We start from the raw sequence: 15536 nt of genomic DNA on the forward strand, positions 1-15536 counted from the left end.
TTGCGTCATAAAGAAGGCCTTGCTCAGGTTGTTCAAAAGTTGGCATCAGATGAAAAATTTGGGTTCACCAAAGGCCAAAACAAACTAAAAAGTATCTATGCAGGTTAGATAAAAAAGATTATGATAACACAGTCAAAATGGCTTTTTTTATTTAAAGCACTGATGGTATGCAAATTGAATTTAAGTTTTCTTATATACATCAATACTGTAATCACTGTACTGAATCATATTAAGCTTAAATGAACATGAGAATAAAATGGGTAGATTGAAACTGTAATTGTAAATCTCTCTGATCTCTGCTTACTTCATACTTAAACATACAAAGTTTTGACAAATATACAAGAATATAACATTCTTTAAAATACACAAAAATCTTAGATATCATTTGTTAACAGAGAATTGCAAATCAACATATAAAACAAAATAACACTAACTGACAAGGAATCTATGGAAAAATATTAATAATATCAAATGTTATGAACCTCAGCTTCATATAATACAATACAAATAATAAATATTTTAGCCTCTGAATAAGGTAATTTCTTAAACAGGCATATATATATATATATATATACATATATATATGGGAATTTCTGTTACCTGTAAGAAATTAAATTATTATCAGAGTATGCTAAACTTGGACATTAAGTGCATATAACTATTTTGGTAACATTTAGCTGCTTTCACCATATTTCTCCTTGTTTTATGCTTCTGATTAATTTTAATCATAATATGTTATATTGTTGCTCAATTTTAGAATCTGATAAATCCAATCAAAGTAACTAAAACTGTGTTATGTGAGAAAAGAGCATCAGGCAACATGATATTACAAGTGATGACTCACTATTTAATCATTCAACAATTGTTGCAAGAACATGCATTAAACATTAAGCAAGGAAATTGCAAAATAAATTAAATTCAAAATCAACACCAATTAGTTTCCTTAGCATTCTACTAGAGAAATATTTACAAGGAAACTCAATAGCTATTTAATCCTTCATAAACTCAGTACTTGAATCTAAAAATCCTGAAACCAATAATCTGAAAGTAGTTCTGTGTAACCTAAAACCCATAACTAAGTAAGAGAGGGACATGAGCTTTGGATATAAGAATGGATTGGTTTGCAGTCTTCTATATGCTGACCTACCTTTGAAACAATGCTTTTTGCTGAAAATCCTATCTTTTTTCCACTGGATGGTTTTAGCTCCTTTGTCAAAGATCAAGTGACCAGAGGTGTATGGGATTATTTCTGAATCTTCAATTCTATTCCATTGATCTACCTGCCTTTTTCCTTACCAATACCGTGCAGGTTTTTTTTTTCTTTTTACCACAATTGCTCTGTAATAGCAGTTTGAGGTCAGGGATGGTGATTTCCCCAGAAGTTCCTTTATTATTGAGAATAGCTTTTGATCTCCTAGGTGTTTTGCTTTTCCACATGAATTTGAAAATTGCTCCTTCTAATTCTATGAAGAATTGAGTTGGCATTTTGATAGGGATTGCATTGAATCTGTAGATTGCTTTTGGCAAAATGGCCATTTTTTCTGTATTAATACTGACAATCCAGGAGTTGGGAGGTCTTTCTACCTTCTGAGATCTTCTTCAATTTCTTTCTTCAGAGACTTGAAGTTCTTGTCAAACAGATTTTTCACTTGCTTGGTTAGAGTCACAGCAAGGCATTTAATATAATTTGTGAATATTGTTAAGGATGTCATTTTCATGATTTCTTCCTTGGCCTGATTATCCTTTGAGTAGAGGAAGGCTACTGATTTGTTTGAGTTAATTTTATATCCAGCCACTATGCTGAAATTGTTTATCAGGTTTAGGAGTTCTCTGGTGGAACTTTATGGGTCATTTAAGAATACTATTATATCATCACTTCTTCCTTTGCAATTTATATCCCTTTAATCTCTTTTTGCTGTCTAATTGCTCTGTCTAGGTGTTTAAGCACTGTATTGAATACATATTGAAAGAGTGGGCAGCCTTGTGTAATCCTTGATTTTCGTGGGATTGCTTCAATTTTCTCTCAATTTAATTTGATGTTGGCTTCTGGTTTTCTGTATATTGCATTTACTGTGTTTAGGTTGAATTCCTGATCTTTCCAAAAAATTTTACCATGAAGGGATGGTGAATTTTATCAAATGTTTTCTCATAATCTAATAAGATGATCATATGTTCTTTTTCTTTGTTTGTTAATATATTGTATTACATGGTTTGATTTCTGTATATTGAAAATACTTGCATCCCTAAGATGAATTGAGGACCTCCACATAAAACCAGATACACTGAAACTAATAGAAGAGAAAGTGGGTTGGCAAAGCCTTTAATAAATAGGCACAAGGGAACATCGATACAAGGGTTTCTGAACAGAACATCAATAGCTTATTCTCTGGCATCAAGAATCAAAAAATTGGAGGTCATAAAATTGCAAAGCAAGTATGTAAGCCGAAAGATACTATCATTAGGGTAAAATGGCAACCAATAGATTTGGAAAAGATCTTTACCAATCCTACATCCAATAAAGAACTAATATACAATATACACAATGAACTCAAGAAGTTAGACTAGAGAATCAAATGCCCTATTAAAAGTGCAGTACAGAGCTAAAGCATGAATTCTCAACTTAGAAATATTGAATGGCCACAAGGAACCTAAATCAATGTTCAACATTTTTAGTGATCAGGGTAATGCAAATCAAAATAACCCTAGGATTCCAGTTTGCACCAGTCTGCATGGGTAAGATCAGAAACTCATGCAACAGCAAATGCTGTCGATGATGTAGAGAAAGAGGAACCCTTCTCAATTGTTGGTGGGTTTGCAAGCTGGTACAACTACTCTGGCAATCAATCTGGCACTTCCTTAGAAAATTGAACATAGTACTACCAGAAGACCCAGCTATACCACTCCTGGACATACACCCAAAAAGGTGATTCAATATATTTAAAAAAATGCACCATTATGTTCATAGCAGGCATATTTATAATTGTCAGAAGCTGGAAAGATCCCAGATGCCCTTCAACAGTGGAATGAATACAGAAAATGTGGTACATTTACACAATGGAATACTACTCAGCTATCACAAAACTTTATTTCATGAAATTCATGAATGGAACTAGAAAATATCATCCTGAGTGAGGTAACCCAGTCAGAAAAGAGAACATATGCTATGCACTTTCTCATAAGTGGATACTAGTCCCAAAACTAGGAATACCCCATATACAATTCAGAGACCACATGAAGCTCAAGAAGAAGGAAGATCAAAATATGGATGATTCAGTACTTCTTGTATTGGAGAATAAAAATACTCACATGAGGAAATATGGAAAGTGTGGAGCAAAGACTAAAGAAAATGCCAGGAAAGACTGCCCCATCTTGGAAAGCATCCTATATACAGCTGTCAAACCCAGACAATATTCTGTACACCAAGAAATGTGTGCTGGTAGGAGCCTGATATAGCTGTCTCCTAAGAGACTGTGCCAGAACCTGACAAATACAAAAGCTGATGCTTGCAGCCAACCATTGAACTGAGAACGGATTCCCCAATGGAGGAGAAAGGACTGAAGTGGGTGAAGGGGTTTGCATCCCCATAAGAAGAACAATATCAACCAACCAGGCACCCCAGAGCTCCAGGGACTAAACCATTGTAGAATGATGTCATTATGCAAGTGAAGGCAGGTACGAGATAGAATGTGTCCTGCCATTGGACTAGAAGAAAGGATGGGCGAGAGAAAAATTTTAGAGGAGGAGACTGGAGTGAAAGAATAAGAACATCTTAGAAAACATGGAGGCAGATGTTAAGAGTCTTCTCTACACATTTTCAGATTGTTATGAATAATATTAAGGGATGGATGTATACTGGATTTTGTGAATCTAGATGAGACAACTGTATCTTATCAATTGGATCACAGGTTGTTGTGTTGTGTGTTCTTTCATGTGGCAATTTATTTGAGTTCAAGAGAGTGTGTGGTGGCTGGACACACTGGACTGCCATGGAATTGGAATGTGTATGTCTGGCATGGTGGCAATCTGCCTTGGGAACTAGATGGGTAGAGAGATTGTTTCCAGACTCAGAGAGTAGCCATTGGTAGGGTGATATGGGTTGGAGCTAAGCAGGTGAGAAGCTTTGCTGACTGAGATGAAAATATCTAACAGATGCTGTGTGGCCGCAAGATTCTAGCACTAGTGCAGGGTAAATGAAACCTCATATTTTCATTTTACTGCAACAAACCATCATCCCGAGAGTACACAGGGGTGGACCTATGGTTCCAGGTGCATGTGTAGCAGAGGATGGCCTTGTCGGGCATCAATGGGAGGAGAAGCCCTTGGTCCTGCAAGTCTGGATGCCCCCGTGTAGGGTAATATCATGGTGGGGAGGTGGGAGAGAGTAGGTAGGTGGGGGATAACCCTCATAGAAGCAGGGGACATAGAAGTTTCTGGGGGAGGGGTCGGGAAGGGGGATAGTATTTAAAATGTAAATAAAAATATCAAAAAATAGAAAAAAAGGAGAGAGGGACAGAGTTAAAAAGAAGGCTTAACATTTTCCATAAAGCTACCAAGTTATAGCCCTAGGTAGGATGTGTAAATTTATAAGCACAGCACATCCAATAGGTTTTCAGTTTCTTAATTTTCTATGAGAAAAAAATATATTTTAGAATCAGTCATTTTCATGAAGAAGATCTAGAAACCTCTCTGACACGTCAATTTCCTAATGTTGCTTTCCTTCAAGTCTCAGGATGGCATCTGACTTGGAAAAACTTGTAAGGGATTCATTCAGATTCAGCAAACTGCCCTTATGAGTAGAGCAGTAATAGTCCATAAATCTCATTTTCACATTTGATTAAGGGAATAATAATACTGACTTTGTCAATGTCTTTCTTTAAAATTGTAAAAATATGTAATCATCAGTGTTCTAAATATTAAATGTCAGTGGTGGACAATTTTAAATTGATCACCACTTTTCATTTATCAACAGATTTAATTTTAACCCGACATTGATATTGATGTAAATGGATTTGAAAGTATTATAAAATAGGAGTTAGTGGGGACTTTAAGCAGGGGTTTAAATATGTTGCCTTGATCTAGCTTTGAAAGCATTGGAACACAACTTGTCCCATCTTTTGGAAAATCAGAAAATCATACATTTAAATTTTGTGAAGGCTTAGCTTCAATCTGTGCCTGGAACAAGGGCTAGAATAGAAATAGAATAGAAAAATAATGATTCTTGCTTCTGCAAGTTGTAAGTGGATCACTTCCAATAGCCAGGCAGGTAAAACAAAGGAGGATGACATTAGTTGTCAACTTATCAGAGAAGAATTTGGCTGTCATCTTGCATTAATTTGGATGTAGATTGTCCCCCTTTAACTGATAGTAGTGTGATCCTAAACAGAAATATCCTGGTATTGCCATTCTGACTTCTGAATAATGTGAAATGTTAAGTCAGTGTACTTTTATGCCTGTAAATTTGTGGTAATAGGTTGCATAGCAATAGAAAACTAATACAATTTTCCATAATAAAACCTACTTTGTCTCCCGCTTAGTTGGTTATAAGCAATGCTTATTGCCCTCTTTCCCCAACACAGCAGTCTACTGAGTACCATGACTCCATGCTGAGGGTAATGTTTATTATAAATAATTACAAACATTTGTATAACTCTCTTAGTAGCTAACAGCATTTGAATAAAAAATATTTACAAGTTTTCAATATTGTATTATACATATTAAGTCATTTCCAAGACCACAGCAATTTACTACTTCAGGTGTTTCTTGAAGCTGGAATAGCTCTTTTTCTATTAAATGGTAAAGCCCCAAATTCCACTAAATAAAGCAAATTTCATGGCAAAAATATCACCATATTTACATCCTCTCTAATTCTGTTGGCCCATCCACAAGGATGCATAGATCTGTAAAGACTTGAGCTTGGTAATCAAAAAAACCGTATAGTCTAAAGAATATTTTCCAATTTCAGTTAATACATCCTAAAATATTTTTAAAAATGAAAAACTAATATGATTTATGCATCTTGAAAAGATTTCTCACTTCCACCATCTCGAAATACTCTGGTGATTCAGGTATCTACTCTTGTACACATTTTTTGTTGTCATCCCCTTTCCAGGTTTCCCCTCAGGAAACATCCTATCCCCTCCCTCTCCCCCCTGCTTCTATGAGGGTGCTTCCTCCATCCACCCACCCACTCACCCCCTCCTCCCCGCCCTGGCATTTGTCTACACTGGGACATCTAGTCTTCACAGGACCAAGGGCCTTTCCCCTCATCGATGCACAGCAAAGACCAACCTCTGCTAAATATATTGCTGGAGACATCATTCATTCCAAGTGTACTCTCTTGTTGGTGGTATAGTCCCAGGGAGCTCTGCGGTGTCTGGTGGTTGATATTGCTGTTCTTCATATAAGGTTGCAAACCCCTCCAGCTCCTTCAGTCCTATCTCTAACTCCTTCATTTTGGTTTCCATTCTTAGTCCCACGGTTGCCTGCAAACTTTCACTTCTGTATTTGTCAGGCTCTGGCAATGCCTTTCAGGTGACAGCTATATCAGGTTCCTGTCAGGATGCACTTCTTGGCATCTGCAATAGTATTTCAGTTTGGTGACTATATATGGGGTAAGATTTTACTTCTGGCCTTCTTTTGATCATACTACTTGGACTTTTGTTGGAGAGATCTTGGAGTTAATGAGACAAAGAGTCGAACATGGTATGTAGAGGTAAACAACGGGAAAGCAATCACATTAAAACTCAGAGGTCAAAGGATATTTAATATGAGAAAGGCAAGAAAAGAGGAGGATTTGGAGGAGGTAGAATGTCCTGAAGTGAGCAAAGAATAACTAAAAGTTTGAGGAGGCTGTAGACCCTAAACAGACTAGTATACTGGCTATGAGGAGATAGAGGGAATAAATTGTCAAATGATACAGTAGTGCCAATTGATTAGGAGTGAGGAAACCAAAACATGTGTCTGGGTAAATCAAATTTGCTAATAGGTTCTCAGTTTGTATTAAAGATTTTACTTTCATGTTAGATTGTACATTGGGGGGCAGGGGTGGTAAAGAAGTAATTTGAATCTGTAGACCTTGCAGGAGCAAGGATGGCAGGGCAATGTAACAAAAATCAACCTACATTCAATTTCACATAATTTGGTAGGCTGAACTTGGATGACCTGACCTTTGTAGGCAGCCTGAACTTCATAGGTAGATCAGATATCAAAATGAGCTAGAGACAGAGGTAGGGAGAAGGAGTGAAGAGAGGGAGGAAGAAGAGTATTAGATGTAAGCAGGAAAGGATGGAGGGAGCAAGAAAATTACAGAAGGAACTGTGATTTCAGGAACAAAAAAAAGGAAGAAGAGAATATGAGGGAATGGCCAGTTAATAACTGGCCCAACTTGAGACCCATCTCACTGGCAAGAACCAAATGCCTATAAACTATGGAAGATATTCTGATATGCTTGCAGACAAGAGCATAGAATAGCTGTCCTTTGAAAGATTCTACCTAAAAGCTGCCCTTAACGGAAGCAGAACAATTAGTTTCTTGCTTTGTCTAGGGTGCAGTGTGCCTCCTTGTGCCGGGCTTTACCATTTTTTATCCTTTGTAGGGCTGGATTTGTAGAAAGATATTGTATAAATTTTGTTTTGTCATGGAATATCTGGTATTTCCATCTAAGTTAATTGAGAGTTTTGCTGAATACAGTAAACTGGGCTGGCATTTGTGTTCTCTTAGGGTCTGCATGACATCTGTCCATGATTTTCTGGCTTTCATAGTCTCTGGTGAGAAATCTGGTGTAATTCTGTTAGGTCTGCCTTTATATGTTACTTGACATTTTTCCCTTACTGCTTTTAATATTCTTTCTTTGTTTTGTGCATTTGGTGTTTTGACTATTATGTGACAGGAGGAGTTTCTTTTCTGGTCAAATCTATTTGGAGTTCTGTAGGCAACCAACAGATTGAGAAAAGATCTTTACCAATCCTACAACTGATACAGGGCTTATCTCCAACATATACAAAGAACTCAATAAGTTAGAATGCAGGGAGACAAATATCCCTATTAAAAATGGTGTTCAGAGCAAAAGAAAGAATTCATAGTTGAGGAATGTTGAATCACTGAGAAACATCTAAAGAAATGTTCAACATCTTTAGTCATAAGGGAAATGCAAATCAAAACAACCCTGAGATTTTACCTCATACCAGTCAGAATGACTAAGATCAAAAACTCAGGTGACAGCAGATGCTGGTGAGGATGTGGAGAAAGAGGAACACTCCTCCATTGTTGGTAGGATTGCAGAGTGGTACAACCATTCGGGAAATCAGTCTGAAGGTTCCTCAGAAAAGTGGACATTGCACTACCTGAGGACCCAGCTATATCCCTCTTTGGCATATACCGAAAAGATGCCCCAACATATAACAAAGACACATGTTGCACTATGTTCATAGCAGCCTTATTTATACTAGCCAGAAGCTGGAAAGAACCCAGATGCCCTTCAACAGAGGAATGGATACAGAAAATGTAGTACATCTACACAATGGGATACTACTCACCTATCAAAAACAATGACTTTATGAAATTCATAGGCAAATGGATGGAACTGGAAAATATCATCCTGAGTCAGGTAACACAATCACAGAAAAACACACATGGTATGCACTCATTGATAAGTGGCTATTAGCCCAAATGCTCGAATTACCCTAGATGCACAGAACACATGAAACTCCAGAAGGATGACCAAAATGAGAATGCTTCACTCCTTCTTTAAAAGGGGAGCAAGAATAACCTTGGCAGGGAATAAGGAGGCAAAGTTTAGAACAGAGGCAGAAGGAACACCCATTCAGAGCCTGCCCCACATGTGGCCCACACATGTACAGCCACCAAACTAGATAAGATGGAGGAAGCAAAGAAGTGCAGGCTGACAGGAACTGGATGTAGATCTCTCACGAGAGACACAGCCAGAATAAGGGAAATATATAGATGAATGCCAGTAGCAAACCACAAAACTGAGAATGGGAAACCCGTTGAAAGAATCAGAGAAAGGACTGAAAGAGCTTGAAGGGGCTTGAGACCCCATATGAACAATGCCCAACCAACCAGAGCTTCCAGGGACTAAGGCACTACTCAAAGACTATATATGGACTGATCTTTCCAACCTCATAGGTAGCAATGAATAGCCTAGTAAGAGCACCAATGGAAGGGGAAGCCCTTGGTCCTGCGAAGACTGAACCCCCAGTGAATGTGATTGTTGTGGGGAGGGTGGTAATGGGGGGAGGATGGGGAGGGGAACCCCCATAGCGAAGAGGAGGGGGAGAGGTTAGGGGGATGTTGGACAGGAAACCAGGAAAGGAATAACAATTGAAATGTAAATAAGAAATACCCAAGTTAATAATGATGGAGAAAAAAAATAAACAGTAGCAGAAAGCTGCATCCAAATATTCGACAGACCTAGAGGAGTCTTCTGGAATAGTTGAGGGACGAATTGAGGGACTCTGAAGGGATAAGAACTCCAGAGACTGAAACACCAATCAAAAAACATGCATCGTCTGGAACCCATCTCTCTCCCTCCTCCCCCACCTCACATTTATATGTAGCAAATATGCAGCATAGTCTTCACTCTGGGTCCCCCAAAAGTAGAACAGGGTCTTATCCTGACTCAAGTCTGTGGATCCTATTCCCCTAACTTGTATACCATGTCTGGACTCAGTGTGAGAGGATGTTGTGCCTTGTCCTACAGTGTCTTGATGAGTCAGGATAGGCTGGTAATTGAGGTAGGAAGGCTCCTTCTTCTCATAAAAGGGGAGGGGAGGTTCAGGAGGTTCTACATAAGGAGAGGAACTCAGAGGAAAGGAGGAGGGCTGTGATCACAATGTAAAATGAATAAATAAAAGAATTAGTGGAAAAGAAAAAAGTAGCTATGTAGTTCACATGAATCAATGGAAGAGCACTTGCCTAGCATACACAAGATCCTTCTTTGTATAATGCATACTGCAATAATAAGTAAATATGAGATTGATATAATACTACTATTAATAGGAGTTCATTTATAAATTAAAAATAGAATGTATGATATCTGTATAAAATGGTCCATGGCTAATTTTATGTAATTTAAATTTATAGCTGTAAATAATTTAATTTGTAGAGCATTTATATGATATATATGCTTTAAATGTCAATATGCATGACATTTACACAATGAATGAATTAAACATTAATTCAATTTTGTAAAACACTTATGTGGACCATAATATGAATATGTTCCATAGTTAATATAATCACTTTTTCTACTTTTGTAAAATATATTTTTGACAGTATAGAAAGATCTCTGTCTATTTTAAAATCAGTTTAAAGAACAATATTTTGTTGTTGTTGTTTATTTTCGGCAAAGTAAGAAATGAGGTGAAATAAGAAATGCAAAATAAGACTCTATCTTTTCCACTGTGTATACATGATACTATTAACAGAAGTATATTTCAAGACATTTTAGCATACATTTAAATAATGCAGTTTAGCTTATTTTATACTTGAAACCTGTCACTAAATCACAAACTATTAAGTTGTTTATCTTCTTTGTTTGTTTCCTAATGGCTTAGGTAATTCCTCTTTTTAAAAGTAATTAGTGTAAGAAAGAGAAATGTCAGCAGATTTCTTTGAAAAAAAAACACTCTTCCCAGTATTATGAGGTGTTATTCAGCAGCATTTTATTGAGAAAAATAGATAATTGAATGACACTTGCAATGAATATGCACATCACCAATTTTTTAAAGCTTCACTTTATATGTGGCAATGAACATAGGGAATCTACATTTGTTTTGGTGCAATGTAATAACTGTATCAAACCTTAAGAAAAATATATAAAGCCAATCTTTATACCTCCCAATTCACATTTCCACGGTAATTAGAATGATTTATTTGATATTCTTGTGAATTATTTGAATGCTGTGGAAAATTTACAACTTAAGACAAAGGCAATCCATCACCTTTGTTCATAAAAATGCCTGTTTAAATGTCAGTAGTAAAATAAGTTTAAAGTCATGGCCTCTCCTGTGAACCAAAGAAACACATATTTCTATCACTGCTTTTTATCTTTAAAATGCTGGTTCATTTTAAAACTCATTAAGAACAATTGAAAATGCCAAAGTAAATTTTTGAAAATTTAATGCAGTAAATTTTGAAAATTATCCAATAAATTAAGTTGTCTTCTTAAACTATTAATAAAAGATAATACAGAAATGCAAAATAAGGAGATGTAAGTGGAGTTATAACATTTTTTGAGATTATAATATATTTACAATATTTCTCCCTTTTACTTTCTAACAAACCTCACATATACTTTTCTCTCTTTCAAATTCATCTCCTATTTCTTATTATTATATCACACATTTGTTTATAAATACATGTGTATCCCTAAATATAACCTGCTCAATCTGTATAATATTACCTCTATGTAAATTTTCAGTGATGACCATTTGACATTGGAAAACAAATTGTGTTCTTCTATAAGGAAGACTATTTCTCTCACTCTCAGTACTCTTTAGTTGACTGTAGTTACTTATGTAGGGTGCAGGTCTTCTCATATTTCTCCCATCCACTTTGGCATGTCTATTGAAATCACCATTGTGCAGCTCATGTTTGGATAGTCATGTCGGTGCGACTTTCTGGGTTTTGTCTATGACATTCATAGGAGACACCATCTCACAGCAAATGACTTGATCTTGTTTATTTGATCTCTTGCCCCTTTTCTTGTTTTCTGAGCCTTGCCTATAGAGGTGTTTTGTAAATCTATCCATTGGAACTGGGATCCTCAATTCTGAATGTTGAATGGCCTGTCATTTTTGTAATGACTTTAGTGTTTTTCAAAAAGAAGTTTCTTTGATGAGGGATAAAGATTACTTATATGTTGTTTTAAAAATAAATGTTCATATTGTCATTAGATATTATTAACTTTTTTTTTTTCGGAGCTGAGGATCGAACCCAGGGCCTTGCGCTTGCTAGGCAAGCGCTCTACCACTGAGCTAAATCCCCAACCCCCTAGATATTATTAACTTAAGTAGTGGTTGTAAATTCTCTTTCTACTATGCACGGCTTCACCAAAATTGATTGATTGCATAGGTTTCCAGGGCTAGGCATGGGAATAGATGTGGTTGAACCGAAGAACTTAAGTTGAATTGGAGCTGATGGTTACCATTAAATTATGCATTCTGATGCTGCAACATTTTTATTATAGTGCTAGGCTAGGCACTGAAATAGTTCACAGGCTTCATAGCTTCATAGATTATTAATAGTTTTCCTTCCTTGGAAACTTACATGGTGCCTTTTGGTACCATGAAAGCTAGTCCTCACAAGGAGGAGATTAAAGTTAGCTCTAGAGTAGATGTATTTGAGTAGAGTTCCTGATTTATATGTTGTTTCATCAAAAGGGACTTATCTTCAAACTTAAAACCATAACCAATGTCAATATTGATAAGTTATGAGTTTGAAAGTGTCTTGAACAGGTCTGACCAAGTATGTAAAAGAAGGCTTTTCATGCCTTGTATTGGATTTCTTTTTTTTTTTTTTTTGAGGCAAATTTATGTCTTGGACACAGTATTGTCAGCCAATATGATAAATGTCACTAAAAGTATTTGCATGTATTTATATACATAATTGCATGTATTATAAGATAAATCAGTAATAGTCTCGTATTTTAAAGCTTTTCCAGACATAGCTATTGTTATTTTACCTTACTCTCTTCTACTTCTGTGTTTTCCTTCTCCATCCCTAAGGAACCCCACTCCTACTTTCCAATTTCATGAATGAGATCGCTTGGACCCTCCTCTCACCTATTGTCTCTTCTAACTTTCTTCTGAATTTACTACCCACAGCTCAGCCTTTCAATTTCGCTAATCATCTCATTTGTACACTTACGTTTCCCTTTGCATTATTCCCAGACTGCATATACTGTCATATTGTACTTGCATTCCTGGATTCTTCAATTAGAAATGAATTATCCCAAGCTATATGTTTACAACTGAAGATTTGAATCTAGGAGCTTGTAATGAGAGAACATGTGGCATTTGCCTCTCTGCAGTTATGTTACCTAATTAAGAATGATAGTTTCATCTCTTTACTTACACAGTGCTTGGGTTTATATTTCTTTACACTGGAACAATACTCAGAATATGTGTAACAAATTTCCATTTTTCATTCATCTGTGGAAAAACATTTCTATTGTTTCTATTTCTTATGTTTTAATCATTTTTTTATAGTCCAGACTTTATGCCCCTCCTGGTCTACCCTACAAATATTATACATCCCACACTTCCTATGCTTCCCCAACCCCCATCCTGTCACCATTTCTCCAAGAGTATGTACCCACCCCAACAGATCCTCTACTCCCTGGGTCCCCAAGTCTTTCAAACTGTATCTTCTTGTATTATCGCTGACTGATTCCAAACCTGGCAATCCTCTGCTGTATATATGTTGGGGGCCTCCTATCAGCTAGTGTATGCTGTCTGGTTAGTGGCTCAGTGTCTGAGAGATTTTGGGGGTCCAGGTTAGTTGAGATTGCTGGTCTTCCTATAGAGCTGCCCTCCTCCTCAACTATTCTAGCTTTTCCCTAATTCAACTACAGGAGTCAGCAGCTTCTACTCATTGATTGGATGTAAAAATCTGCCTTTGACTCTTTCAGCTGCTTGTTGGGTCTTTCGGAGAGCAGTCACGATAGGCCACTATTTGTGAGTACAACATAGCTTCAGTAATAGTGTCAGGACTTGGGGTCTCCCCTTGAGCTGGATCCCAATTTGAGGCTCTCACTGTACCTCCTTTCCCTCAGGCTCTTCTCCATTTTTTCAGACAGGAACAATTCTGTGTCAAAGTTTTTGACTGTGGGATGGCAACCCCATTCTTCTACTTGATACCCTCTGTTTAAACTGGAGGTGGAGTCTAAATGTTCCTTCTCTCTACTGTAGGGCATTTCATCTAAGGTCCTTCTCTTTGAGTCCAGAGAGTCTCTCACCTTCCGGGTATATGGTAGATTCCAGAGGGTCCCTCTACCTCCTACCCTCAAGGTTGCTTGTTTCCATTCTGTCTGCTAGCCTTCAGGGCTTTGGTCCTGTTCCTTCCCCCAATGCCTGATAATGTTCCCCTCTTCCCCTCCCTGTACCCTTTGTTACCCATGTCCATTCCTCACCCTCCTGTGATTGTTTTCTTTTCCTTCCAATGTGGGATTGAGTCATCCTCACTTTGGCCCTTCAGCTTGTTAGCCTTCTTGAGTTCTATGGATTGTAATCTGGAATTCTGTTCATTTTTGACTAGTATTCAATTATTAGTAACTGCATACCATGCATAACTTTTTAGATTTGAGTTACCTCACTCAGGATGACATTTCCTAGTTTCATCCATTTGCCTGTAAAACTCATGATATCCTCATTCTTAATAGCTAAGTAATATTCCATTGGGTAAATGAAACACATTTATTGTATTCATTCTTATGCTATGGGACATTTGGTTTGTTTCCAGCTTCTGGTTATCACAAATAAAGCTGCTATGAGCATAGTGGAACACAAACACCTGAGAGCTCTAGAACAAAAAGAAGCAAATATACACAAGAGGTATACATAGCAGTAAATAGTCAAATTCAGTGCCAAAATCAACAAAAAATAGAAAGAAAGAGAACTATACAAAGAATCACCAAAACCAGGAGCTGGTTGCTTGAGAAAATCAACAAGAGAGATAAACTGCTAGGTAAACTAACCAAAGTGCACAGAGACAGTGTGCAAATTAACAAAATCAGAGATGAGATGGGAAACATAACAACAAAAAAAGAAGTAAATGCAAAAAAATCATAAGATCCTATTACGAAAGCCTATACCTAACAAAACTGGAATACCTAGATGAAATGGGTGATTTTCTAAACAGATATCACATACCAATGTTAAATAAGGAGCAATTAACCACCTTAACAGGCCCATATCCCCTAAGGAAATAGAAGAATTCATTAAAACACTTTCCAATACAAGTTCCCCCTTCCCCAAAAGCCCAGGGCTAGATGGTTTTAGTGTAGAATTCTACCAGACCTTCAAAGAAGACCTAATACCAGTATTCCTTAAATTATTACATAATAGAGAGGAAAAAGGAACACTGCCCATTTCATTCTGTGAAATAACAAGTACTCTGATAGCTAAACCACACAGGAACCCAACACAAAAGAAAACTTCAGACCAATTTCCATTATTAATATCAATGTAAAAATAGTCAATAAAATTCTCACAAACCAAACTCAAGAACACATTAAAATGATCATTCAGCAAGATTAAGTAGGCTTCATTCCAGGTATGCAAGATTGATCCAATATATGAAAATTTCATTAGCGTAATCCACTATGGAAACAAACCTAAAGAACAAAATAATATGAACATCTCCTCAGATCCTGAGAAAGCATTTGACAAAATACAACACACCTTCATGTTAAAAGTATTGGAGAGATCAGGAATTCAAGGTTCATACCTAAACATCATAAAATCAATTTACAGCAAATCAACAGCCAATATCAAACTAAATGGAGAGAACTTGAA

The sequence above is a fragment of the Rattus norvegicus genome, chromosome 2 (genome assembly GCF_021556685.1).
Source record: "Rattus norvegicus strain SHRSP/BbbUtx chromosome 2, alternate assembly SHRSP_T2T, whole genome shotgun sequence".
In the NCBI taxonomy this organism is placed as follows: domain Eukaryota; kingdom Metazoa; phylum Chordata; class Mammalia; order Rodentia; family Muridae; genus Rattus; species Rattus norvegicus.